The following is a 26,663-nucleotide window of genomic DNA, read 5'->3' on the forward strand; positions in this document are numbered from 1 at the left end:
TTTCCCCGTTGCGTCTGGTGCTGGAGCGGCTGTGAAGGGTCTGCTGTCGTTATACAGTATGAGAGCGACACTTCACTGATGCCTCGTGGTGTTTGTTTTGACACAAGACTACACTCTCCATGGAGTGGAACACTTCAGATATGGATTTAAAACATCAACAACGAAAAGGTATGTATACAGTACACTACAGTACATGTTGTCATATCATTATAAAGTAATTAATTTGTTGACTAGATGCTGCATTAGAAGAGAACAACAGTATGTTTGCTGACAAGGCTGAGAGGACGCTAACATTGAAGCTAACCTCAAGCGCACTGCATTCGTTTTATATCCAGCTGGTCATGTTTATGCATTCGTTAGCCAGCGAAGTTGCATATTTAAAGCTAGTGACGTGAGAAAGCAAATTAATATCTTCATGCAACTGAGAGAAACGTATAACCAAATCAGAAACGCATCTGATTTCAATAAAAAAAAATTTATCCACACTGTAATATGATGACTTCAGATGGATCACATTCTTGCGCTAAAAAATGCTAGACACACCGCAACAAATACAGTTTAACAGAAAGCAGGAGTCTCAATATGCTTTTAAAGTTCTTTTTAATTAGACACATCATCTAAAAACAGCGCTCCTGCACGAGACACTGAATAAACAAAAACAAAGGGAAACAAAGACGTTCGTCTAGCGTGCATTTACATAGAAAAACAAATGGATGGTTGCAAAAGCGTTTGGTATGAACAGGCCCTTACTGTTGGTGCAGGTCTTTGGCCGTTGCATCTAGCTCTCTTATAAGCGTTTCTCAGATTAAGCAATGAGTTGTTTAAATGCCTTGTCAGGAATGATGTTCAACTTGGAAATGTCTCTCTCGAGATTCTCGCATTCGGTTCTAGTCTGTTGTGTTCCGTCTGATTGAACAGCCCCTGGCCTAGGCTCATAGTCTGAGCCACATCACCACCGAGTTCAGCCGAATACCACTGCTGTCTGTGAATATTGCTACTCTACATACAACTGTACTGAATAAAACACTATGTGGCATTTCACTGTTATTATAAAGCTTGAGTCTGGAGTATTAGGAATCAGTGCAAGTGTAACACCATGTGAACTGTCTATTAAAGCGTTTTCCCCCCTCAATTTACTTTTGACTTAACATTTGAGAATATGGACCAACTAAAATTGTTACTTATTTTATGCACATTAGTTGAAAATCAAATGCTCTTTCTTAACAGCCAGGATAGAAATGTTCTATGCAATAATGTAATGGTGCTGAATGGTTTATGTATTTATTGTGCTCTCTTGTGGACTAAGGAAACAATAACAATTTAAAAATCAGCTGACTTTAAAATTTGAATATTAGTTCATATATATTAATATTTATATATTTATTTCATTTAAAAAACTACAACACATTTTCATGGTTCAGTCAGTACTGTTTATTTTTGTAATAAAGTTCAGCACTATTTTAATTTGAGTGTTATTTTTTCATTCAGTATCAATTTTAAAAACTATCGGTTGATTAATCGGTTTTCGGCAGGTACTGCCCAGCTTAGTCATCGTTATCAGTAAAATCCGCTATCAGTCAATCTCTATTCTTTTCTTTAGCATCATATTGTTTCAAAGTTGCTTTAAAAAGAATATTGCACATTGAACAGTGTACATTGTTTTAAATGAATGTCCTGAGTTTATTTATGTTAGCCTACATGTGGTTTTTTCTGTATTGCACAGTTTATTGTGTGGCTTGTACTGCATCCCGATTTCCCACACAGGATAAGTTGTCCATCATTGTCAACACCAAAGAATTTAGTCTTTGTTTAGGCTAGCACTAATATACGGAGATTATGTATGTAAATCTAAACATTATAAAGCTAGAATGAGCCTACTACGCTCCCACATCTATCATCTCCTGCAAAAATAATTGCATTTAATCCATACATTAACATGATCTCCTGAGCCCTGCAATGCATGAAAATCCTGCTGTCTGGACCTCCACTGTCTCTGTATTAAAGTACACAAGCTCGGAAGAATTGACTCTGCGGATACTGATTAGTCTTAATATCTGCTATTAAATACGCAATTATCTACAGTCCACAAAACATGTCCATCCTTACAGATGTGAAGGTACCAGAGGTGGAAAGTAACGAATTACATTCACTCGCGTTACTGTAATTGAGTAGTTTTTTTGTGTACTTCTACATTTTAAAATCTGTCATTTTACTTTTACTTAAGTATGTTTTGTTTGAAGTATTGTACTTCACTACATTTTAAATCACATCCGTTACTGAGTAAAAAAAAATGTAAATAAAAAATGCAAGGAAACAAATCATGCCCCGGAAACTATTGCAGCGAATGATCGGCAGGAGAACAAACTGGCGCTAAAATCACAAGAAAGATAGAGACGGACAAGTCAGACACCAGTGGTGCAGACCCAGCTGAAAGCTGGAAGGAAATTGAAGTGAACCCTGGCCATATTTAAGAGACCACTTCGGCTTCAAGTGCAAGAAAGGCAACAGCTTTATTATGCAGTGTAAGCTGTTGTTTGCCCAGAGAGACCGAACTAGCAGCTTATAAAAACTCGACATCAAACCTGCGCAAGCATGTAGAGGCAAGTTAAATAATATTTGTACCATTGCATTGGTAGTTAAAAAGAAGTTTTCATAGTTTAGTAAGAGGCTTTGCTCAAATTAGCCAAAAAGACATCGGTGCATGACATTGTTAATGTTGGTTGGCACTAGCAACCTGCTGGTAACTAGTTATTAATTATGCTAACGCTTATGATGTCCCATTAAAATAACCACCTGTTTGAATGTAAATAGGGATATGACTTCATATACAGTCCAGTATTTCCCATTTTCCCAGTCCAGTGCGGCCCGCCATAGTCTAATCTGTGCCGCCACAATTTCATAATGAAGCGAAAACATTTTAAAACTTGTCATAATAACATAAAAGGTCTCTAACGTTGTTTTGCGCCATTGCTTTGGCAAAGTATCTGTCAAATGAACTAAAATCGAAAGCGCAATATGGTTTTGTGCCCTTATCAAATCGCAAAAGACTGCGATTTAATTAAATAAGTATAATAAGTATAAATAAGATATTAAATAAGTATGAACAAGTTCTTTTAGGAGGATAAAATGTTTTTTGTTGCTGTCCCCGTGCTCAGCAGTGTATCGCTCTGCTCCTCCAAACAGGGAGAGTGCTGAGTGCTGTTTACTGCATAAGTACCTCATACAAACCCACTTCAAAACAACTGAACTATCCCTTTAATAGGAATATGACATTGACTATAATATAGGCATACCTTCCTCTATTTTTCATAGTCATGTTCATATCTTCAGGCATCTCTGTGAGCAAGAATTGTGCATTATGAAATGTAAAAGACAAAATGTGATGTGGTACAAAACCTTTTACATATGAATGTAAATATTTCAAATTCAGTGTTTAATGAACACGGCATTGATTTACATACTGATGAAAACATTTTGTTCACAGAGGAAACATCCATGAAAGCTGAAGGCCTTCAGTGACTTTGTGGCAACACGGAAGCGAACCCTGGAACCACCAGAAACCCTAAGCATGCAAGCAAAAATAAGTGACGTTATGGCAGTATGTGCAAACAGACGTGTGCCACAGGTGAAGGTTGACAAGCTCATGATTAACTTCATTTGTGAGGGTCTTCATCCATTTTCTGTGGTTGAACAACCTGCTTTTAAAGAACTTTTAACAACACTGAATCCTCAATGCAAAGTAATTTCCAGACCCACTCTCCGGACCAGAATAGAGGGAGCTGCCAATCAGTTGAAGAAGACTTTGATGTCGCACCTCAGTAAAGTCAGCTATGTTGCCACCACTACGGATTGTTGGACAGCGCACCAGCAAAGTTACATAGGGGTCACAACTCATTGGATAGATGAGGAAACCTTGGAGAGGAGATCTGCTGCACTTGCTTGCCAGAGGTTGAAAGGGTCCCACACCTTTGATGTCCTAGCAGGTGCCCTTGATGACATTTATTGTCAATACAGAATAAGGGGGAAAGTGGTGAGAACCGCAACAGACAGCAGCTCAAACTTCATTAAAGCATTCAGTGTGTTTGGTGAGCAAAGCCAGCCTGAGGAAGCAGAGTCAGAGTCAGACCAAGACTCTTCTAAAGAGCCCAAAGCCGACTACCTGGACACATTCGGCATCCTGGAACAAGACAGAGGTCTTGAGTACCAGCTTCCTCCACATCAAAGGTGTGCATGCCACTTGTTAAACTTAGTCGCCACAACAGATGCTGCCATGGCAGAAGAGAATGACACATACAAATGGCTATCACGTGCAGCCTTTGGGAAATGCCAAGCAATCTGGAACAAGTCAGATTGGTCATACATGGCAGCAGAAATTGTGGAAGATAAATGCAAGCTCCAGCTCATCTGGCCAAATAAAACTCGGTGGAAATCGACATACATGGCTGTGGAGAGAATCATACGGATCATACAAGAGAAGGGGGAGGACGCTATCAGGAATATCTGTGAAGAATTCAAAGTGAAAATGTGAGTTTTAATTCTCATTTCTAAAGTATGAAATGTGAATGACACAATTGAAAAAGAGTGCCCGAAGCTACCTTGCTTATTTCTTTGTTTTCCATACTTATATAAAATTGTCAAAAAACATAACATACTTGGTTACACATTCCACACCTATTCCTGCAGGAAATTTGCTAAAAGTTGTATACATTTGCTTTATGTCATACAGGCTGAGTCCAGCTGAAATTGGTTTCCTGACCGAGTACTGCACTGTGATGAAGCCTGTGGTGAAAGCTTTAAACATCCTTCCGTCTGAGACCAACACATGGGGTGGCTCCTGCCAGTGATTTTCCAGCTACAAGCAAAACTCAGCAGACTGGAGACATCCTCCAAGATGTGTCTGCCACTCATCAGAGACATTCAGGATAGTGTCCAAAAGCGCTTTGGTGGGATGATGGAAGACCATGAACTGATTGCTGCAGCAATCCTTCTGCCAAAGTTCAAGACCACCTGGACTGAGAAGCAGGTATGATTTCATTATTTAATATCATACTGTAATCAGTTGTTAATTATTAATCTCAGTTCTGTCCACTTTGTTTCTACTCAAAACAATGTCATAAGTGCAATAATATGAATCTTTCTACACAATTGTAGTTATTGTAATTTCTGCAATATGATGCACTCTTGTTGCCACATTAATCAAAGCTTAATTGTCAGAAATATTCAATATGCATTGTTGTGTGTTTGTCACTCAACCAGTCTGGTCTATGTGAGACAACACCTTGACCAGATGGCAGAGGCTGCGGTGGAACAAGTCGGGCAACATTCAACAGATGAAGAAGATTTCTTCTCCTCAATGAAGTCCAGAAGGTCACAAGGTACAGGGGAGCTGGATGGGTACCTTGCCTGTGTCTCAAACAAGATGGATCTGCTGAACTCATTTCACACATCCAAAAACTTTCTCTCAAACTCAACACTGGCCTGCCTGCCTCAGCCGCCTGTGAGCATCTCTTCAGCTGTGCTGGACTGCTGTTCACTGCAAAGCGAGCAAGGATGAACTCTACTAATTTGAAAACCAACTGCTGCTCAAACTTAACAGGAAGTTCAGAGAGTAATGGTCTAAAGATGGACACACAAATAAAGGAACTGTAATCTAGATATTCAGTAGAGCAGGACAATTTTAAAAAGTTTTATAGCAGCTGCCGTGTGGTTCATTTGACATGTTGTTTTGTTATTCGACAGGTAGAGCACAGTCTGTTATCAAAGAATGGCACAGTTTTGTCTTAAAAACATCTTGAAGGTCCCTGATACTTAGAGTTTGGAGTTCTTAGGGTCATTTAGGGAAAGCCACAACACTTGTGACCTTGACCCGTTTTGACTTATAGATTTGCAGTATGACTGTTGTTGGTGTTCGTTGGTGAAGAAAAGAAGAATGGTCTACAGAATCCACAATTTATGTCACCTTCAATGGTTGTATTGTTTGAAAATGTTTTATGGGATGGTCTGCACTAAAATGACACATTATACCTCCCTAAATGTTTTAAATATCACGTGTCTACATGTTTTATTTTGTTATTGCACTTTAATTTGTAAAGGTGTTCCTTTAATTAAAAACAACTAGTTTGAGGCGAGACCACCCGACGACCCCCCCGTTAAAAAAGTAACTATGTAACTTTTACTCTGAGTAAATTTTAAATGAGCTACTTTTTACTTTTACTTGAGCAGAAGTTCAAAGTAATACTACTTTTACTTAAGTAGAATATTTTTGTACTCTTTCCACCTCTGGAAGGTACTGATAGGCTGCTGAGATTTTTTAGGTTAGTGGCTTCTCTGTCACTGGCCAAAGACTCAACAAACAACTAAATTGCTTTAGTTGTGTGATATTTGGCCATACGCTATCAATAAAAGATGAGCAGGGAAGAACAATATCGCCTCACTGTAAGTCTGTGCAGAACCGATCACTGCGGTGATCACCAGCAGGTGCATGCCGGTTAGAAAGCTGTGATGTCATGACATGGCAACGTATGTCAAAAAATGTCCTGCGAGAGTGAGGTGGCCGCAGTTGTAGCAGGCAAGTGGTGCAGTTGCTTTTTTCCGAGCTGTGCGAATTGCAAGCATGATGGGAAATTACTTGTTGAAGACACAGCTTAATGCTCCTTGGCTTAAACAACCATGTTGTTTCATTCTCTTCAAAAAATTATTTTGTATCTCTAATATCATGTTTTTATGTGTATAAATTATATGTGAATATTTAAACACAATGACAGTGCAATCTCTGTATGGGATATGTGATTGGTATCATATTTCTGAAATATCTTAAATACGTGTCTATTAAACTAAAAATTAATGGAAAGACACGTCTTATGGGGGGAATTAAATAACAGGTACACTGAATGTCTTGTTCATAGGGGTGGGAATCACAAGGTAACTGGTGATATGATATAATATCAATATTTAATTCATGATACGATATTATTGTGATTATTTTTGGTGTATTGCGATACAATATGATATATTGTGATATTTCACTCAATGTTTCTCATTTGTCTTCATCAGACTTAAGAGAACTGTTTCCAAATCACCAAATGCATTGTTAAATTAATATATAAGTGCCAGTTTACAAAACAAGGCCAGTTTACTTCCTAATATCTATTTACAATGCAAAGCCATAAGCATATGACCATAATGGCTCCCTATTTCTGTGGTTAGGTCAATGTAGCTAGTCTTTATAAAAAGAAATAATAGTATTTATGAATACAATAGTAGCCTAAACACTTTAGCCTAAACATTACTTATTACAACACAGTTTCAATACACAAAAGTATAATATATTTCACCTAAAAGATTAGTTTTTTTTTTTTTTTTTTTTTTCAGAATACCTGTTAATCTTCTGTAAAATCATATTAAATTTTAGTAAGGGAGGGTGATTGTGTAAAGCATGATAACGGCACCTTCTAAGAGACTGTTGCTGAATTCCTAGATCGATCTGGCAAGTTTAACTTTTTTCACCACAACATTGTGGAAAAATTTAAATAATAATAGTGATATTTGGCGAACAAATATTGATACAATATCAGGAGGAAAAATATCACGATACTTTAACATATCTATATTTTTCCCACCTCTACTTGTTCAACATATTTATTCATTTAAAAGCAACAGAATTTAAATTGCATCCACTTTAACAAAAAAGCACATGAACATGAATCACGTTGATATCTGCCTTTGATGATCCACTACGAGAAGTGAAAACTGTCTGACTTGACAGCACTTATGCTGCCTTCATGTGCTATCAGAATTATCCTACTTTCCACTTCTGAAGTGTTAATTACAAGTATGTCACGTTCAAATGCTTTGTTGTCGGAAATTTTCTTTATTCATATATATTTCTAGAGGAACTTTTATTTTGACACCATAAAAAATATTACTCCACTTGCTTGTGAATTTTGGTCAAATACAAGCTATTTTTACAGTGTAAAATTGTACAACATGCATCAAATTGTTGCTGATATGGATGAATGAATATGGCCAAAACGGTAAGCGCTACCAATTAGCTGTATTTAGAAAAATGAATAAAACCTGTAATTCACTACAGAAACCATACTCTCCTCTGCCATGAGTTTGTTTACTATTTTTTTATTTCAGATTTCACTTTTCACAGATGTGGATTGGGCTGCAGACCAAAGCTACATTACCACTTTCTCTACTGTACAGCTAAAATTTTAAGGAGAGATGATTTTCGAATCATTTAGATGTTTGTAAAAGCAAGCAGTATCCCACATCATGCAAAATGCTGTCAGCCACCAGTGCAACATTTACTATCCCAGGGGTAGTAACCATGACCATGCCAGTCATTACTGGGACCCCATCAGCCACCAGTACAACAGTTAACATGCCAGCGACCACTGGGACCCCATCAGCCACCAGTACAGTACATAACATGCCATCGACCACTGGGACCCCATCAGCCACCAATACAGTACTTAACATGCCATCGACCACTGGGACCCCATCAGGAACCAGTACAGTACTTAGCGTGCCGGCGACCACTGGGACCCCATCAGCCACCAGTACAGTAACTGCTACAGCAATCTCATCAGACACCACTGTTTTTTCAGGCAGGGTTCGTGCACGGCCTGTTATTAAACAAAAATGCCCAGTGTGCAGTACCATCATGAAAAAAAAAAAAAAAAAAAGAAACATATTGACCGTAAACACACATCCCAATCAATTCAGGACATTAATGACAGATTCTATCTTGCAAGCCAGTGTATTGACAAAACAAATGGCATATTCACCATGCTTAATGTTGCAAGAGGTCACAGTATTCCTCTTCATATTCATTACAAAACATGGGGAGAACAACAAAAAATCTGCTGTGAATCAAATGAGTGCCAAGTAAATATGGAAGTAGCACCGAGGAGTGGTCTCTTATCATATCAATGTAAGCATGTCAGATCAGTAAGTTACTGCACATCCTCAGTTGAACCAGTCACTCTAAAGGAAAACGTTTTAACGGAAATGGTGAGAGCAAAGTGGTTTGGTGATGAGAAGAAAAAGATATGCCTTGCTCGTCAGCAGCTTGCCAATACTAGTAGTGCACCACTGTCTGTAGAAACCTCAATTGGCAGCCCTCAAACAAAAAAGTTAATTTCAGTTTTTGAGCCAAATGTGTCCTATTATAGCCGGTTGGGGTGTGTCGTTGTTTACAACACCAAATTAAACACATGGCACTGCCCCTGTGCCAAAGTGCGCCGTTCTTGTTTGCATAAATATATTTCCAAATGGTATCTATTTCAAACAGACCATGAGCTTTTCCGTACTGTCTTCAGCAGAGAAGAATCCCCACGCCAAAAGGCACATACACATTCAGAGGAGAGCAATGTCACAGATGACCATCCTTTGTATCCACCACAAGATCTGGGACTGAAACAAATGGTGCAGTACATTCTACAGAACAAGAAGATATCTGCTGTCCTACCAGACAATATATACGTGTACCATCACCAGGCAAAGAATACCCAAAATATCTTTGCCAGAAGAAACTATATGTCAGAGATGGCCAGGCGTCGTCCCCCTCAGTGACACTATTCTGATTACAAAGAGGGCTCTAAAATACTCTCCAACTGGTGCATTGTTGAAGGTAGGATGGTGTTACCAATATGCACGTGTGCTATGCAATTAAACTGTCCTCATATGTATTACTTGTTTTGAATGATAGACGTATCAACCTACTGTAAGCAGTGCCCACTGTGTGGAATGTTTTATCGCTACCAAGAGTGGAAAGACCAACTCCACAACTTTAATGACTACATCATCCTTGACATACACTTATGCCTAACCTTAAGAAACCTTCTCCAGGTAACCTTCAGTCAATGTATGATTGTGGTCAGTAAGAACAGTACTTTTCAATGTCACCAAGTGTGTACCTCAATTATTTTTTTTATAACACTTTTTTTTTCAGGTCCATACTGCTGTGAGTAGAGCAGTTGAGTTTTTACAAGATACGACAGGTGTGAAGTTTCCACCAGCAGACACAGTGCTACATGCACACTTGCACTTTGATGCCCTTACAGATCATGAGTACAAGTATTCCTGCTTTACTTGTGGTGATCACCCCCCAGTGGTGATCATGGATTTACACAAAAAAGGTGTTTTCCATTTATCAGGTATGACTACTGCGATACTCCCCGCTTGCTAATTGCATTTACATTAACATTTATGTATTTGGCAGACACTTTTATGCAAAGCGACTTAAATTGCATTTTTTATCTGTTCATTGCAAATGGATAATTTTTTATAGTTTTCTCAGTTTTATGATCTTGTCATAATGCACTATTTATGTCACTCTTTAGTAAGTGACATTCAAGGTTCTGCAGAGAATTTTGATGGGGAGGTCAACCTGGAAAAATTTTGGGAGGCCATGTCCAGTGATATGATTGGTTGTGGATTTGTTGCAAGTATGAACACAGTGTTTTGTACATTATTGGAAAGCTTGTCAAAAATGCAAATGTAAATACAATGCTATTTTTTTGTTTTTGCATCCAAAGACTACATTCTGCTCCCTGCTTGGAAGCCAGGACACTGGATGCTATGTGTATGTTTTTTCCTTAATTTTTTCTCAATTTAATGTTGCATAATGTCCTACAAATTGCATTCATTTCTAATTAAAGTGATTATTAGGATTAAATTTAATTTAATTTAAAGTAATATTAGGATTCAATACAATAACAACTGTATTTCACAGGTTCTGAAGCCTTTAAACAACACAATGTATTTTCTTGATTCAAATCATCCCTATGGGATGGGTGATACATGATATGTGACAGCCTTCAGGTTGCACTAACAAATATAGATATTATGTTCACAGTTCAAAGTTCTCACTTCAAGGTTTACTGTTCGAAGTTCGCTGTTCGAACTTCACTGTTCCAAAGTTTGCTGTTCATTGCTGTTTGTTCTTGGCATGATGTTCATTTGCATGATGTTCTGCATGTTTCTTTTTAGGGGTCCAAGCACCGAAGGAGCAGGAACCCTATTGTATTTGTTCCGATTTTCTTATTATTTTTTAGGGGTCCAAGCACCGAAGGTGCAGGAACCCTATTGTATTTTTTCCGATTTTCTTATTATTTTTCTTATTATTATTATTAGGGGTCCAAGAATCGAAGGTGCAGGAACCCTACTGTATTTGTTCCAATTTTCTTATTATTTTTAGGGGTTCAAGCGCTTAGCGCTGAAACCCTATTGTAATTGTTAAGATTTGTATTATTATTACTATTATTATTCCGCCATAAAACTGATCGGGCAGAGCAAACCGTAAGGCCTAGAGACTTGAAACTTGGTCAGATGGTAGTAGTTGTGCTCGCTACTCAGAAACATGGACTCGGTCAATAGGGGGCGCTACAACGATCAAAAACGCGAAACTGCTCATAACTCCTAGACCGTTTGTCGTAGACTCCTCGTGGTGCTTTTATACCACTGGAATCCTTGGCTCAAACCAAACAAAATATATATGTCCGATTTCATTTCCACCTATAAAAATTTTCCGCCATCTTGGATTTTTCATAAAACCTACTTTTGCGAACTAGTCCTATGTTTTCAAACCAGTGCCAAATGATTCTATGGAGTCTCAATATCAAAAGTTATCAAAAAAAGTTTGAACTTTCAACTCGAGCTAGCTATGGTATGCGAAAACAACGGAAGTAGGAGTGGCCAATTTTACATAAATGGCTCTAACTCTTGAAGGAAATGAGATATCTTCACCAAACTTGGCATGCTTATATAAGAGGCCAATTTTTGGTCACCCAGAAAACTTGGCATGTTTTTGCCACATGGTGGCACTATAATACCAAAAAAACCTTAAATTGGCTGTAACTATGAAACTGTTAATCCTATTGACTTCAAAATTTGCATACTTTGTCTCAGCTGTCATCATTGTCTATATGGACATTCACGTATGTTGAAAAATATGGCCGCCATCGGCCAATCAAATTTCAGCAGCTATTACACAAGGTTAACAATGACCAATCAGAACGAAACTTGGTGGACCTATTTGACTCTTGGTCTGAGAGGGTTGTGCAAAGTTTTTTTTTAAAAATCGGCCACTAGGTGGTGCTATCACGATTTTTGTAGTTGTTAATGGTTGTATATAATGCAGTGTTGTGAAAAAAACACAAGTAATATATATCACCTGATAGCTCTTCTCATTCTAAACAACTTTGCCTCGAGAAGCATTGGTGTCTGTCAAACCATTCTGTAAATATTTCAGATAATGTTAAAAACCTAGGTTTTTTGCCCGATCGGAACCAAACCAGTGCAGAAATAAACTCTGGATTCTGATTATCAATAATTATAAAAAAAAAGTTGAAATTTCGACTCACGGTCGCTAAGGGGTGCCAAAACGTTCGAAAAGGGCGGGCCATTTTTACTAAAATAGCTATAACGCCCGAATGAAATGAGATATTTTCACCAAACTCGGTACACGTGTATGAGCTCAATCTGAGGTCACAGTATTCAGTGAAATTCAGTGTCTTTGTCCAAGGTGCCATGACTGTCTATGAGGACATTGGCGTATCTCAAAAAACATGGCCACCATTGGCCAATGAAGTTTGAGCACCTATTAGACAAGGTTATTGGAGGCCGATCGGCACAAACTCAGTGGGCCTGTTCGCCTACTGGCCCTAGAGGTCTGTGAGAAATTTGAAAGAAATCGGCCAATGGATGGTGCTAATGAGTTTTACGCCTCTGTAATCACGTGGTGTTTCACACATACACACAATGGCTGTGTCCCAATTCAAAGGCTGCATCCTTCGAAGGACTTGGACTTCAAAGGCCACGCCTTCGAAGGCCGCGAAGGTCGGACTGAGCATTGTTAATTGGGACAGTCTAGCCTACGGAGGACTGTTCTTTTTGCCTAACAACTGTGACAGCTGCCGAGTGACTAATGTTTGTACTGGACTTTTTTGAAAGTTATATTAAACTGTCTGAAAACAAGACAGAGTTCACAAACTGTCTAAATATTTTCACCATGGTCCATTTCTGTATATAATAAAGAGTATAAACTATATATAATCGCATCTTAGTAAGATGTAAGTCAACATTTGAACCACTTTAAAGTTTTTTTTTTTTACATTTGTATCATTAGATATTTGGATAAGTTGAAACCCAATACTGTTTAAAAGTGTAATTCGGCAATTTCTCAAAAAAATGCTGTTGTCACTGGCGCACAATGAATTCTGGGGTAGGCAAGGCAGCAAAGGATCCATCTGTTGTATCCTTCATTTCACGGGAAACGAAGGACGCATTTGGAGGCCGCATTTGAAAAAGCCTTCGAATTGGGACAGCCTTTGTCATGCAGCAGTGACGCAATCGGCCTTCGAATGTGACCTTTGAAGGATGCAGCCTCTGAATTGGGATGCAGCTAAAATTCATATAATTTGTTAGATCTCCTCATACTGAACAACTTTGCCTCAAGAACCACTGCTGTCAATCAAATCGTTCATTAAATATTCACGATTATGTAAAAAAACCTACTTTTGTGAACTAGTCCTAGGTTTTTCGCTTAACCTCAATAAAACTAATGCAGTACAATTCTCTGGACTCTCTAGGTCAATAATTATCCCCCCCAAATAATTTTGAACTTGACCCTTTGGGTAACTATAACAGTGTCATTTAGAAAATGGCCGTGGTCAAGTGTACAAATAAGCCCATAATTCCTAAACAAAAACTCAGGACTTCACAAAATTAAGTGAGCACATGCGACATATGATTCTAAATAAGCATGCAGACTTTTATGGAGATCGGACCATAGGTGGCGCTATGAGCTTTAAAAACCATGTATTTCCTTAGTAAATTGCCTGTATTGGCTGTAAATGGTCTATTCCATCGATGATCTAGGTGGTTACATGCTTGCTAAATAAAACATAATACCTTTTTACGCATGTGCTTAAAGGCCTTAAACTGCTTGAACCCCGTTAAAAGTATCTGGGCATCAGAGACCGTAAGTCGTAGAGATGCCAAACTTGGCAGGATGGTTCCAAATCCCCCCACTACTCAGGCGTATAGACACACATCTGTCAGACACTAGTTGGCGCTATTGCGAACAAGAACAAAAATCATATTTTGGACCATAAATCTCGAACCGTACGGGCTAGAAGCAAAATTATTTTTTCCTCTGATTCCTTGTGTCATGCCGAAGAGTTTTATCCCCTGCCAGAATTCTGCTCCGCCCCTTCGTTTTCCCACTATTTTGGATTGTTTGAAAAAAATTCAAAACGAACTCGTCCTAGGCCATTTGCCCAATCGGAACCAAACCAGTGCAGAATGATTCAGCAGAGTTCCAATATGAAAAGTTATCAAAGGAAATTTGAAATTCTGATCAAAATATATTGCACACCTTTGCCTCTTGGTGGTGCTATAATAATTAAAAAACTAACTATGGAACCATTGGTCCAATCGACTTGAAATTTTGCATGCACTGTCTTTGTCCAAGGTGCCATCAACATCTATGAGCACAGTCGCATATCTTTAAAAACATGGCCGCCATCGACCAATCAGCTTTCAGCAGCTTTTATACAGGGTTAAATAAGGCAGATGGGAACTATACTTGGTATGCGTTTTTGTCTCTAGGCCCAAGAGGTCTGTGTAAAATTTGACAAAAATTGGCCACCTGGAGGCACTATTGCATTTTACATGCATGTAAATTGTTGTATATACCGCTGTGTTTAAAAAAGAAACACGTTAATTAGAGCATGCTGTAAACCTCCTCATTCTTAACAACTTTGCCTTAATTGGTTTGAAACAAAACGTTCAATAAATACTTGAGATTATTTTAAAAGATTACTTTTTCGAACTAGTCGTAGGCCGTTCACCCGATTGGAATCAAACCAGTGCAGAAAAATTCTCTGGAGTCCCAAAATGAAAAGTTATCAAAGGAATTGTAAAATTCTAATTTATCGTCAAACGGTATGCCAAAACGTTCATAATGGGTGTGGCCACTTTTACTAAAATGCACCAAATTTGGTACACTTATGTATGAGGTCATTCTGAGGACACACACAAATATTATGCACCTCTGCCTCTTGGTGGTGCTATAATGGTTAAAAACAAAAATGGCTCTAACTATGGAACTGATGGTCCGATCGAAATTTTGCATGCAGTTTATTTGTCCAAGGTGTCATCAAGGTCTATGAGAACATATTTTGAAAAACATGGCCACCATCAACCAATCAGCTTTCAGCAGCTTTAATATAGTCAATTTGTATAATTTGGCAACCACTGGATCATTTCTGTCAATTCTGATTATTTTGGTTATTTCTTCACATGTGCTTGGACCCCGATGATTGCCGCTTGCGGCTATATTATGTTCTGAATTTGAAATGTTGTTTTTGCAATGCAGTCAGTAGTAATTTTTGCTTTAGAACAATGAAACTTGGCTCCCTTATGCAATTTTTATGGTTATAATATTTATGGTTATAATATATTAAAATATTTCTGTTTGATTTTGTTGCAGTAAATTGACAAGCAGAATCACCCCAGGACAATGGAAGCTGATCAAAAACAAGGTTAGTTTTATTAGGCTTTCATAAAAAATTAAGCTACTTATATAGATTGTGTGTTGTTATATCTTTGTCACATCCTTTCCAGGAATAACTTAATGATATTCTATTGTTTTAGAATGTTCCACAACAGTTGGCCAGCTCTGTTCACTGTGGGATCTTCATGTTGATGGTGAGAAAAAGAAGGGAAAGTTAAAAAAAGATAAATATATATATTTAAATATATGAACATCTTTTTCATCAGAATGAAAAACATGAAGTGCTTGCCTTTGAATTTTGTATGAATTTTTAACTGAACTTGACTGAATTTTTTGGGGGGTGGGGGGATTTCAGTATGCTCTGTACATGGTCCTTGAGGCACCCTTTGATTTCACAGCTGTAAGTCTTTGTTTAAAAAGATAATTTGGACTTGATTCCATTTGTTGATCTATTAACATTGCTTTTTCTCCATATGCAAGTCTGATTTTCCCGTCATACTGTTGGAGAATTTTGCCGTTGAAAGGTCTCTCTCTCTCTCTCTCTCTCTATGTTTATGGAGTTTTGATTTCTTTAAGGTTTAATTTGTCATTTTTTATAATTATTGTTAAATGTGTGCCTGCTGTGCCATAACTTTTGTTCGATTTATTTTCTTTGGTTTGATTTTGTAATTTTTTTAGAGCAGGTACAGCTAGTGTATGATGCTTTTGCTACTTAAGGGTAATAAATACATTTTATTTGTATTTATTGGCCCACTTCTGGCCTGGCGCTGCTGTCCTGAGACTGCTGTGACGTACTGTTCTGCGGTTCTGCAGTTAGACATATCTCGGTCGTTCATGTGCAACTTCCAAGTGAGAAACTCGTATTTACGATAATTCAGAAGGATAAAGTCGCTTATCTGGGTGTTGTCACTTCAAAGGATATGAGGAGTAGATGTTTTGACAACTTTTCTCCTATTATAAAAAAACTAAAATAAACTAAATCTCTGGTAACTTAGGCCCCGTTTCCGCCTGGTATTAAGATGCATTTTGGGTGATCCGATCACATGTGGTCAGCCCTAAATACAGGTATAAACGGGGTCTAAACCATTTTGTGATCGGATCACAAAAACCACATACGAATGTGGTCAAAAACACGTGGTCACATCACATTTGTGGTGTAAACGCTAATCCGTCCTGGCAGCAGTGAAGCACTACCTCTTAACTGTCAATCAACCGCTGCGCTAAAAGAAGAGTTTAAAGTTTGCCGGTTACGAGGGCTTTAAAAGGAAATAACCGTCCGATCGGAAAATTAATAAAGCAGATACATACACAATCACGAGAGCTTCACGATCTTTAGTGTGTCTGATATCAACACCGATGACAAGCACGAACACCTGAAGCTCCTTTAATACAGGTAGTCCACTAGAATAATGGATAATTCTGCTCGAAATGTTGTTTGTGCTTAGATTAAATTTCAGCTGCATCTGGGAGAAACAGCGCGCTTTTTTTTTGACCAAATATGATCAGATCACTCGAGACACATCGTAATAACAGGTGGAAACAGGGCCTTAGAGATTTATCTCTATAGAACTTTGCTTGCTAAAGTAGAGGGACTCTCTCGTCTAGCTTATTCTGCCACTTCTCTTTATGTTGATGTTCAAACTTCTAAAGCTATTGGCCAGCTTTTATTCATTTTTTAATGGAAAAATAAGAAACATTATATTAGATTAGATTACATTATATCCCACCTCTTTGTGGAATTTCATAACAAATTACATTTTCTCAAAATTAAGAGGTCAAAATGTTTTGCTTTTATGCAATTACAACCCTGACAAAATTCCAGCCAATCTATCATCTTTCCATAATCAGTGTCTTCTAACCTACACTTTAATTTACAAACATATATTCTCCCCACACCGATATATAATTTGGCACAACAGAGATATACTGTATACAAATAAATCACAGTTTTATGATAATTTGATTAAGAACAATATTATTTTGTTAGTCAATTATGTAATGATAGAGGTGTCCCTTTTAAATATTTAGATGACATTGATTGGGATAGTGTGGGCTTTGCCTCAGAAATATTTTATTTATAACAAAATTAATGAAGTGTCTTACAGAATGATACATCTGTGCTACCCTACATGAATGTTTTTGAGATTTATTTCTGATTAATTTTATATAAATTGCTCTTTCTGTGATCTCAAAACTGAAGATTTGTTTAATTTGTTTTGATATTGTGAGTATTCTAAAAGTCTTTGGGGAAAAACATTTTTGACTTTTTGTATTGTATGATTCCTGATATTTCTTTGAAATTTGAGAATGTAATTTTTGGTTTTATATATTATAAATATAATGTTTTTTATTTAATCAATCTTGTCTTGCTTTTGGCTAAATATTTTATTCATAAAGTGTAAATTTATTAAGAGTAAGCCTTGTTTTAATCTTTTTCTCATGGACTTTATATACATTTGATTTCAAACTTTTCTAATAAGAAAGCTGTGAAGACAGTAAATCTGGTAAATCAAAAGGTACCATCCTTTCTCCCTCCATGGCATATAATATGTTGTAATTTTGTATTTTTTAATGTTGTTTAATAAAATAAAATAAAATAATAATTGCGATAGCAAATAATTAACGTGAAGGCAGCATTATTTCACTCCTCCACTGACTGCACCCGTCTAATTTGAAGGCGAGGCGTTTGGCATCTCAAACGAGCCCAATGTTGTGGATATGCCTATATTTCTATGACTTTTCCAAAAATCCCTATTTTAAAATTCCCTGACATTACCATTTTTCCATGACCGTGGGAGACCTATTTCTCATCAACTAAACAAAACCAGCAAAAATCGCCTTCATCACAGCAATGCATTCCACATAAAGTTTAGTAAGAGTAAAAATAAGCGTTTTGATCACGACTCACCAGGTCTGCAGAAGCACTTCCGGGTCGAGTGACGGTTGGGCGACACTCTAGTTGACAGTAGACAGGCGAGTAGGCGGCTGCAGTCAGAGGGAGGAGAAAAAGAGCTGTCAAGTCGGACAGTTCTCACATCTCGAGATCAAAGGCAGATATCGCGGAATTTACGTTCATGCGCTGTTGCTAGGGTACCATGAATTGGCTGGTTAGCAGGTCCCTGTTAGCACCTGCTGGTAGATGCTGGAACTACACCACCCGATGGCAAAACGCATATTTATCCATAGACAGCCATTCAAAAGTAGCCATGTTTTATGACGAAATAAAAAACATTCCAAGAACCATTTCAATTTAAATTATTTCAATACATTATAGCACATCGTCATCCGGTGACGGATTGTTTTTGAAGGGCTCTTAAAAGCGTGAAATTGATTTATATTTTTCCCTATCTATTCCCATTGACGAGTGCTCAGTCACGTGACATCCGATCCCGGTGTGGCTGAGTGCGAAATGGCGTACTACCACACTACTCATACTATTTATGCAATTGACACATATGGCAGAAGTAGTAAGAGTAGTATGGGTAGTTGCCATTCCGACCTCAACCTATAAAATGAGTCCGCCCGTGGATCTGACGTCATAGCTATTCCTATCAATTCCATTGGTTCATAGAAAGTTTAATGAGGACTATAGTCACTGCCTGAGTAGAAATCCTACAAAGTCCTTTTATGGTGTATGTCAATATAACTTTATAAATACTACATTTAATGACTTTAAATCATATGTTATACATAATAGTATATTACCACAACATTTCTTCATTTTTTCAGTTAGCTTACATTTAGCAAGCTATGTGCCACAGAATTACTGATCCACAATATTACAAAATATTTCACATACAGGTGCATCTCAATAAATTAGAATGTCGTGGGAAAGTTCATTTATTTCAGTAATTCAACTCAAATTGTGAAACTTGTGTATTAAATAAATTCAATGCACACAGACTGAAGTAGTTTAAGTCTTTGGTTCTTTTAATTTTGATGATTTTGGCTCACATTTAACAAAAACCCACCAATTCACTATCTCAAAAAATTAGAATATGGTGACATGCCAATTAGCTAATCAACTCAAAACACCTGCAAAGGTTTCCTGAGCCTTCAAAATGGTCTCTCAGTTTGGTTCACTAGGCTACACAATCATGGGGAAGACTGTTGATCTGACAGTTGTCCAGAAGACAATCATTGACACCCTTCACAAGGAGGGTAAGCCACAAACATTCATTGCCAAAGAAGCTGGCTGTTCACAGAGTGCTGTATCCAAGCATGTTAACAGAAAGTTGAGTGGAAGGAAAAAGTGTGGAAGAAAAAGATGCACAACCAACCGAGAGAACCGCAGCCTTACGATTGTCAAGCAAAATCGATTCAAGAATTTGGGTGAACTTCACAAGGAATGGACTGAGGCTGGGGTCAAGACATCAAGAGCCACCACACAGAGACATGTCAAGGAATTTGGCTACAGTTGTCGTATTCCTCTTGTTAAGCCACTCCTGAACCACAGACAATGTCAGAGGCGTCTTACCTGGGCTAAGGAGAAGAAAAACTGGACTGTTGCCCAGTGGTCCAAAGACCTCTTTTTCAGAAGAGAGCAAGTTTTGTATTTCATTTGGAAACCAAGGTCCTAGAGTCTGGAGGAAGGGTGGAGAAGCTCATAGCCCAAGTTGCTTGAAGTCCAGTGTTAAGTTTCCACAGTCTGTGATGATATGGGGTGCAATGTCATCTGCTGGTGTTGGTCCATTGTGTTTTTTGAAAACCAAAGTCACTGCACCCGTTTACCAAGAAATTCTGGAGCACTTCATGCTTCCTTCTGCTGACCAGCTTTTTAAAGATGCTGATTTCATTTTCCAGCAGGATTTGGCACCTGCCCACACTGCCAAAAGCACCAAAAGTTGGTTAAATGACCATGGTGTTGGTGTGCTTGACTGGCCAGCAAACTCACCAGACCTGAACCCCATAGAGAATCTATGGGGTATTGTCAAGAGGAAAATGAGAAATAAGAGACCAAAAAATGCAGATGAGCTGAAGGCCACTGTCAAAGAAACCTGGGCTTCCATACCACCTCAGCAGTGCCACAAACTGATCACCTCCATGCCACGCCGAATTGAGGCAGTAATTAAAGCAAAAGGAGCCCCTACCAAGTATTGAGTACATATACAGTAAATGAACATACTTTCCAGAAGGCCAACAATTCACTAAAAATGTTTTTTTTTTTTATTGGTCTTATGATGTATTCTAATTTGTTGAGATAGTGAATTGGTGGGTTTTTGTTAAATGTGAGCCAAAATCATCACAATTAAAAGAACCAAAGACTTAAACTACTTCAGTCTGTGTGCACTGAATTTATTTAATACACGAGTTTCACAATTTGAGTTGAATTACTGAAATAAATGAACTTTTCCACGACATTCTAATTTATTGAGATGCACCTGTATTCACACACCTTACAATCACCTTATATGCACACCAGCTATTATGATGGAAAAATAATTGTGTCCGGAGCAGGTTTGAGTACATTTAAGAACATTTAGCTAAAACCAACTTCCCTAAAACATGTCTTTAATGCATGTTTTTTATTTATTTATTTATTATTATTTTTTTTAATAAACTTGTTAATTATGTGAAGTCAGTCAAGTTGTGATCACATCTATAGTGCTCAGTATTGGCGCCATGGGACATCACCAGGGGGCAGTGCCCCCTCAGCCAGATCACTGTGCCTCCTCTGTCAAAATGTTGTATTTGAACCAATTTGTATAATTATTATTATTATTATTATTATTTACTTTTGTTGCAAGCCTAAATATTCAACTAAATTGTAAAATAAATTAAGTAAATAAAGCAAATTAATCCTTAAACTATTTGTAGTGAGTAACTGAACATTTCAGTTGGAAGGTGGGGACAGGAGTTATGCTGTCTGGCCAATTGACTGCTCTCTTCTTAATTGTTTTCTGCCATGTAATTCAGTCAGAGCTCAGAGGCTCAACGGCTAAAAGAAGGAAATGGATTTAAGAAAAGGATTTTACATAGAATAAGGATGAATGGATGATGTAAATGATGTAACTAAAAAAGTGCAAGCATAAGTAGAGAGATGTGGTCCTCAAGACTAGAGTTTTAACGCCAGCACTCGGTGCGTCCAGTTTTTCTAATTGTGAGTACAGTACCTTTTGCTGTGTTTTGTTAATGAATATAAGTTAAGTTGTCTTAAACATTATTTAGGTTGATAAATTGATAGAATATCATTCATTCAAACAAACAAAATTCATAACAAAATTCCATGAAATTGAACTGAGTTTTATAAAAATTAAATTAATAAAATGTAAATATATTGAGGTTTTATTTATTTAATTTTGATAAAGATTACTCAATAAAATTTCATGGAATTTTGTTATGAAATTGAAATGTGTAAATCAGAAATAAAGGCACGTTTTTGGAGTGTGCTCTCCAGATGATCATTTGATTAGACATTTATTAAACAACATTTTTTAGATTTCACTTTTTTTTAATTTAGTATATTTGTGGCATATTTTAAAGTGCTGACATGCCACAATTTCAGACACATGTACAGGCAAGGGATAAAGAAGTGTCTTCTGGCTGCAGCCTCTGCTTCACAACAATTAACAGGAAGTGAACATATATCATGCACTCTGCTTTAGGAGGTGTTTAGGTTTGTGTGGTTTGCAAGCCCAGAGAATCTTTAGCAGAGATGGGCCAAACTGTCACCAACGGTCAACAGATGTAGAAAGGAATTCCCAACTTCAGGTAAAAGAGCCAATCACCTTTTAGATACAGACATCGCCTGTCAATCAACTCGAGAATGCGCATGCGCATTAGCTATACAAGACGAGAAATTTTCTTTTTTTTTGCATAATCTGAGGTAAAGAAGCACAATTTGTGATACCAGTGTAGTCAGATTTTACTGCTGATTTGAAATATGTTCTTTGATCGTAATCTTGACCAACAGTTTTTGAGATTTCGGTCTTCCCCATTCAAGTAAATAATAGGTAAATTAGGTAAATTATCCTGGCTCCGACTCTGATAGTGTTTTTCACTGTTTCAAAGTCATCACGATAACAAACAGTCACCTCCTGGGGACTCTATTTCACGAGCAGACTCATTTGATTATGACACCGGAAATGAGCACCCATGAGCAAAGATGGCAGCCTCCATTTCGCTAGCTGTCTGGGAACCCTATGCTAGCTAAGCAGTCATAGAGATGAATGGGGATGCTAACGGATAGCTCTCTCCAGGTATTTTACAGCTCCATGGCTGTTGCTAATGGATATAATTTAAATTCTGTTGCTTTAAAATGAAAATAAATATGATGAAAAAGACACTCAATGTTCCTGTTATTTAATTTCCCCAATAAGACGTGTCTTTTCATCCATTTTTTGTTTAATAAAGTCACGTATTTTAGATATTTCAGAAATATGATAAAAATCACATATCCCATAGAGAGATCGCACTGTCAGCATGTTGGGAATATTGATATATAATTTATACACATAAAACATGATATTAGAGATAAAAAAAATCAAACATTTTAGAAGAGAACGAAACATCACATCAGGGTTGTTGTTGTTTTTTTGTTTGTTTATTTTATTTTATTTTTGTTCAATGCCATATGAACAAGAGGTTTTTATACATAGTCACCATAATAATATAAGTTACATTGCCAGACACAATATTTTACATACATTTAAACAATTTTTTTAAACTTTACATGTTTTCACTGCTTTTTTGTTATTTGTTTTTCATCAAGGTTGTTTAAGCCATTGAGCATTAAGCTATGTCATAGGCAAGTAATTTCCCAACATGCTTGAGTTCTGCGCAGAACCGATCACCGGTGATCAGCGTCAGGTGCGTGCCGGTAAGAAATCTGTCCAGCTTGCTATGATGTCATGGTGATGTATGCCAAAATAATCTTGTGAGAGCGAGGAGCAAGCAGTTGTAAGAGCAAGGCCTTAGGGTCATTTGAGATGCCAAACGCCTCTCCACGAGAGTAGACTGCAGCAATCAGGTGGCGCAGTTGGATTTTTCCAGCTGTGCAAACTGCAAGCCTGATGGGAAACGACTTGCTGACGACACAGTTTAATGCTCATTGGATTAAACAACCGTGATGATTCGTTCTTTTCTAAAAAATTTTTGATTTTTTTTTTTTATATCATGTTTTAAGTGTATAAATTATATGTGAACATTCCCAACACTCTGACAGTTCAATCTCTGTGTGGGATATTTTATTTATTTATGTATTTATTTTTTTCTCCCCAATTTAGAATGCCTGATTCCCAATGCACTTTAAGTCCTCATGGTGGCTTAGTGACTCGCCTCAATCCGGGTGGCGGAGGACGAATCCACCCTTACTATCCCCTTTAGATCAATTGTATCATGGATTACTTAGAACTAATCATGCAAGTAAAATATAAAATTTTCTACCTTTGATATATTACAGACTTTAAATAAGGGCGATTAGCCGGTCAGAATTAGATTCGACGCGTGGGGTTACCAGATTTCTATAAACAGGGTTGGGGAGAAATGGAATATATGTAACGGGATTATGTATTTAAAATACAAACTGTAAGTAACTGTATTCCACTACAGTTACAATTTAAATAATTGGTAATTAGAATATAGTTACATTCAAAAAGTATTTCGATTACTGAAGCGATTACTTTGCATTTTATTTCATTTATTTCATTTAATATTTAGTCCTTTCAGATGGAAAACATTTATACATATAAATGATGCGATCCAAAGTGCATTAGAACAGTGGTGAAACACTTTCTTATGATGTGTTACATTCATACGAGCAGACAGAGAAGTATGTTTGAAGTAAGTTTGGAGCACAAGAAATAGAAATAAACCTTGTGTAAATTGTCAGCTTTACACTAAGCTAAAATGCTATTTCTAGCCATTTTACATGCACGTTACCAGGCACGATCATATTTTTTATCAAGAAAATTCACGTTCGATCATAATTTCTTTTTTTCTAGTAAGAACTTTGATAGCCTATTAGGGCATAAATCATATTCTTGATGATAATTTTTTTTATTGGTTTCCTGTAAAAATATCTAAAAATCCTTAAAACAAGATCAGTTTGATTTATCTTGTTTTATAAACAACACTGCATAAGATACTTAGGTTTTTCAGAGAATGTATTTTTAACATGTGTATTTTGTCTTACTGTACTGGCAGAGTTTTTATAGACAAAACAAGAGAAAAAAAAATCTACCAGTGCTGAAGAAGTAATCCAAAGTATTAGAATACGTTACTGACCTTGAGTAATCTAATGGAATACATTACAAATTACATTTCGTGGCATGTATTCTGTAATCTGTAGTGGAATACATTTAAAAAGTAACCCTTCCAACCCTGTCTATAGGTGAAATCCCCCAATTAGATCTTGACACTTGTTCTGTTTGTAAATATTCTGCCAGGGTATGCTTTAGTCACACAATCTGGCAATCTTGAGCACGTGAGCTCTCTCTCCACTGCGAAAAGATGCCAGTTTTCTGAAAACACTGTTTAGGTATGTCGGAGTTTAGTGATGGGTTGACTTGTCCTTCCTAGTGTTCACATGAAACTTACGCCACTGAAGGTAACGCAAGTTTTCAAAAGTTTCACGCACTTTCAAAAATGGCCAAGAGAAAAGTTCAAGAAAATTTTTGTCTTTCTTTAAAAAGAAGAGAACAGAAAGTTAGATATTGCTATGACGAATGTACAACATGTACATTGTTCATGATCATAACATGGATTCTTTTCACAGAATTCATCATAAATACAATAACAGAGGGTAACAGGTGCATATTATGGCCTAAGGGTTAATGAAGTGTTGCTCATTTTTGTCCAGAACCTTTAGAAAATGCAATTCACACAAACCATTTACTTGAAAACACCTCTTCTGTGATGAGCATGTTTCCAATTTCTGAGTTTAAAGTCATATTGATATAAAAAGTTAGTCTCATTGAAAGCTAAAATTCCTAAAAAAAAAATGTTGGAATGACTAGTGCAGAATAATATGTTATTTTTATTTTTTTTAATGTGTTGTAAAATATAATTCATATTTAAAAACACTTTTGTCAACAAAATCAAAGTCATTGGGTGAAACCAACATGGTAGCCATTTTGTTGTGTAGACTTTACGTGAAGTTTTAAAAACATCTGATATTCATTTTGACATTTTTATGAAAAGGCACATTTTGTTCAAGTTATGTGGTGGAACCCTGAGAAAACTTCTTGATATTCGTGACTCAAAAATTCACAATATTTACAAAAAAAAAAATAAAAAAAAAAATTATCTTGAAAAATGTGTTTGAAAACTTTTTGGAAATTAATGATTAAGTTGTTTATACTCTCATTTATTCAAGGTGCAATGAAAGTATTATAATACCTTTTACTTGATCGTTACACTACATCACACATGAATGTTTTATTTTATTTTATTTTTTCAAAAATGTATGAAAGCAAATTGGACACAAATATTACATTTCTGAGAACATGACACAAGTGTTTTAAACAGAATTTTAACAGTTGTCTCATTTGAAGACCTTGGACATCCTTATTTGTCAATGACCCATAAGTATTAGACACTTATCTAATAAGTATTAGCTAAGTATTAGTAATTTTTATTTAAAAAACACCATCCCCCTTAAACAAATCGACCACTGACTAAGAGATGAGAAAATTGTCAGACTTGACAGCACTTATTTCACTCCTCCCCTGACTGCAGCCTTCTACTCTCGTCTACTTTAAAGTCGAGGCGTTTGCAATCTCAAACGAGCCTAAGGCCTTGCTCTTACAATAGACCTTTTTCACAGACTGTGATGATGCATTTCCGCCTTATTTAGCAGGGTAAATCTTGCACATTTTTTAATATTATACTTTTTTTTAATATATATATATTGAGTGTCAATTTATTATTATGCTTATTTTTATATTACCCTGGAATTACTTTAAAAAAACTAATTACCGGACGCAATGCGAGGAGCAGAAGTGTGAGTGACGAGCTCCGCGCACTTTGCTAGTTTTTTAATTATTTTCATGTTATAATCCAGTGAGATTCGATACACCTAGTTACATATTTGTTCTTTGAGGTAACATGGCAAAGAAGTCAAAATCCTGGGGCTCTGGAGACATTAAAAGACACTTACATGCTCAAGATGAAACCTCTGACAGGCCTGCAGACC

General features: G+C 36.9%; 1 protein-coding gene across 1 annotated transcript in view; it reads right to left on the reverse strand.

Moving 5' to 3' along the window:
• Positions 1-18,847, reverse strand: part of LOC127409932 (protein CEBPZOS-like) — a 33,936-nt gene extending 15,089 nt beyond the window's left edge. The window contains exon 1 of the mRNA XM_051644921.1: positions 18,438-18,847. The gene's annotated coding sequence lies outside the window, so the exon portion shown is untranslated. The remainder of the gene's footprint in view (positions 1-18,437) is intronic.
• Between the last annotated feature and the right edge of the window lie 7,816 nt (positions 18,848-26,663).

The sequence above is a fragment of the Myxocyprinus asiaticus genome, chromosome 19 (genome assembly GCF_019703515.2).
Source record: "Myxocyprinus asiaticus isolate MX2 ecotype Aquarium Trade chromosome 19, UBuf_Myxa_2, whole genome shotgun sequence".
Classification (NCBI taxonomy): domain Eukaryota; kingdom Metazoa; phylum Chordata; class Actinopteri; order Cypriniformes; family Catostomidae; genus Myxocyprinus; species Myxocyprinus asiaticus.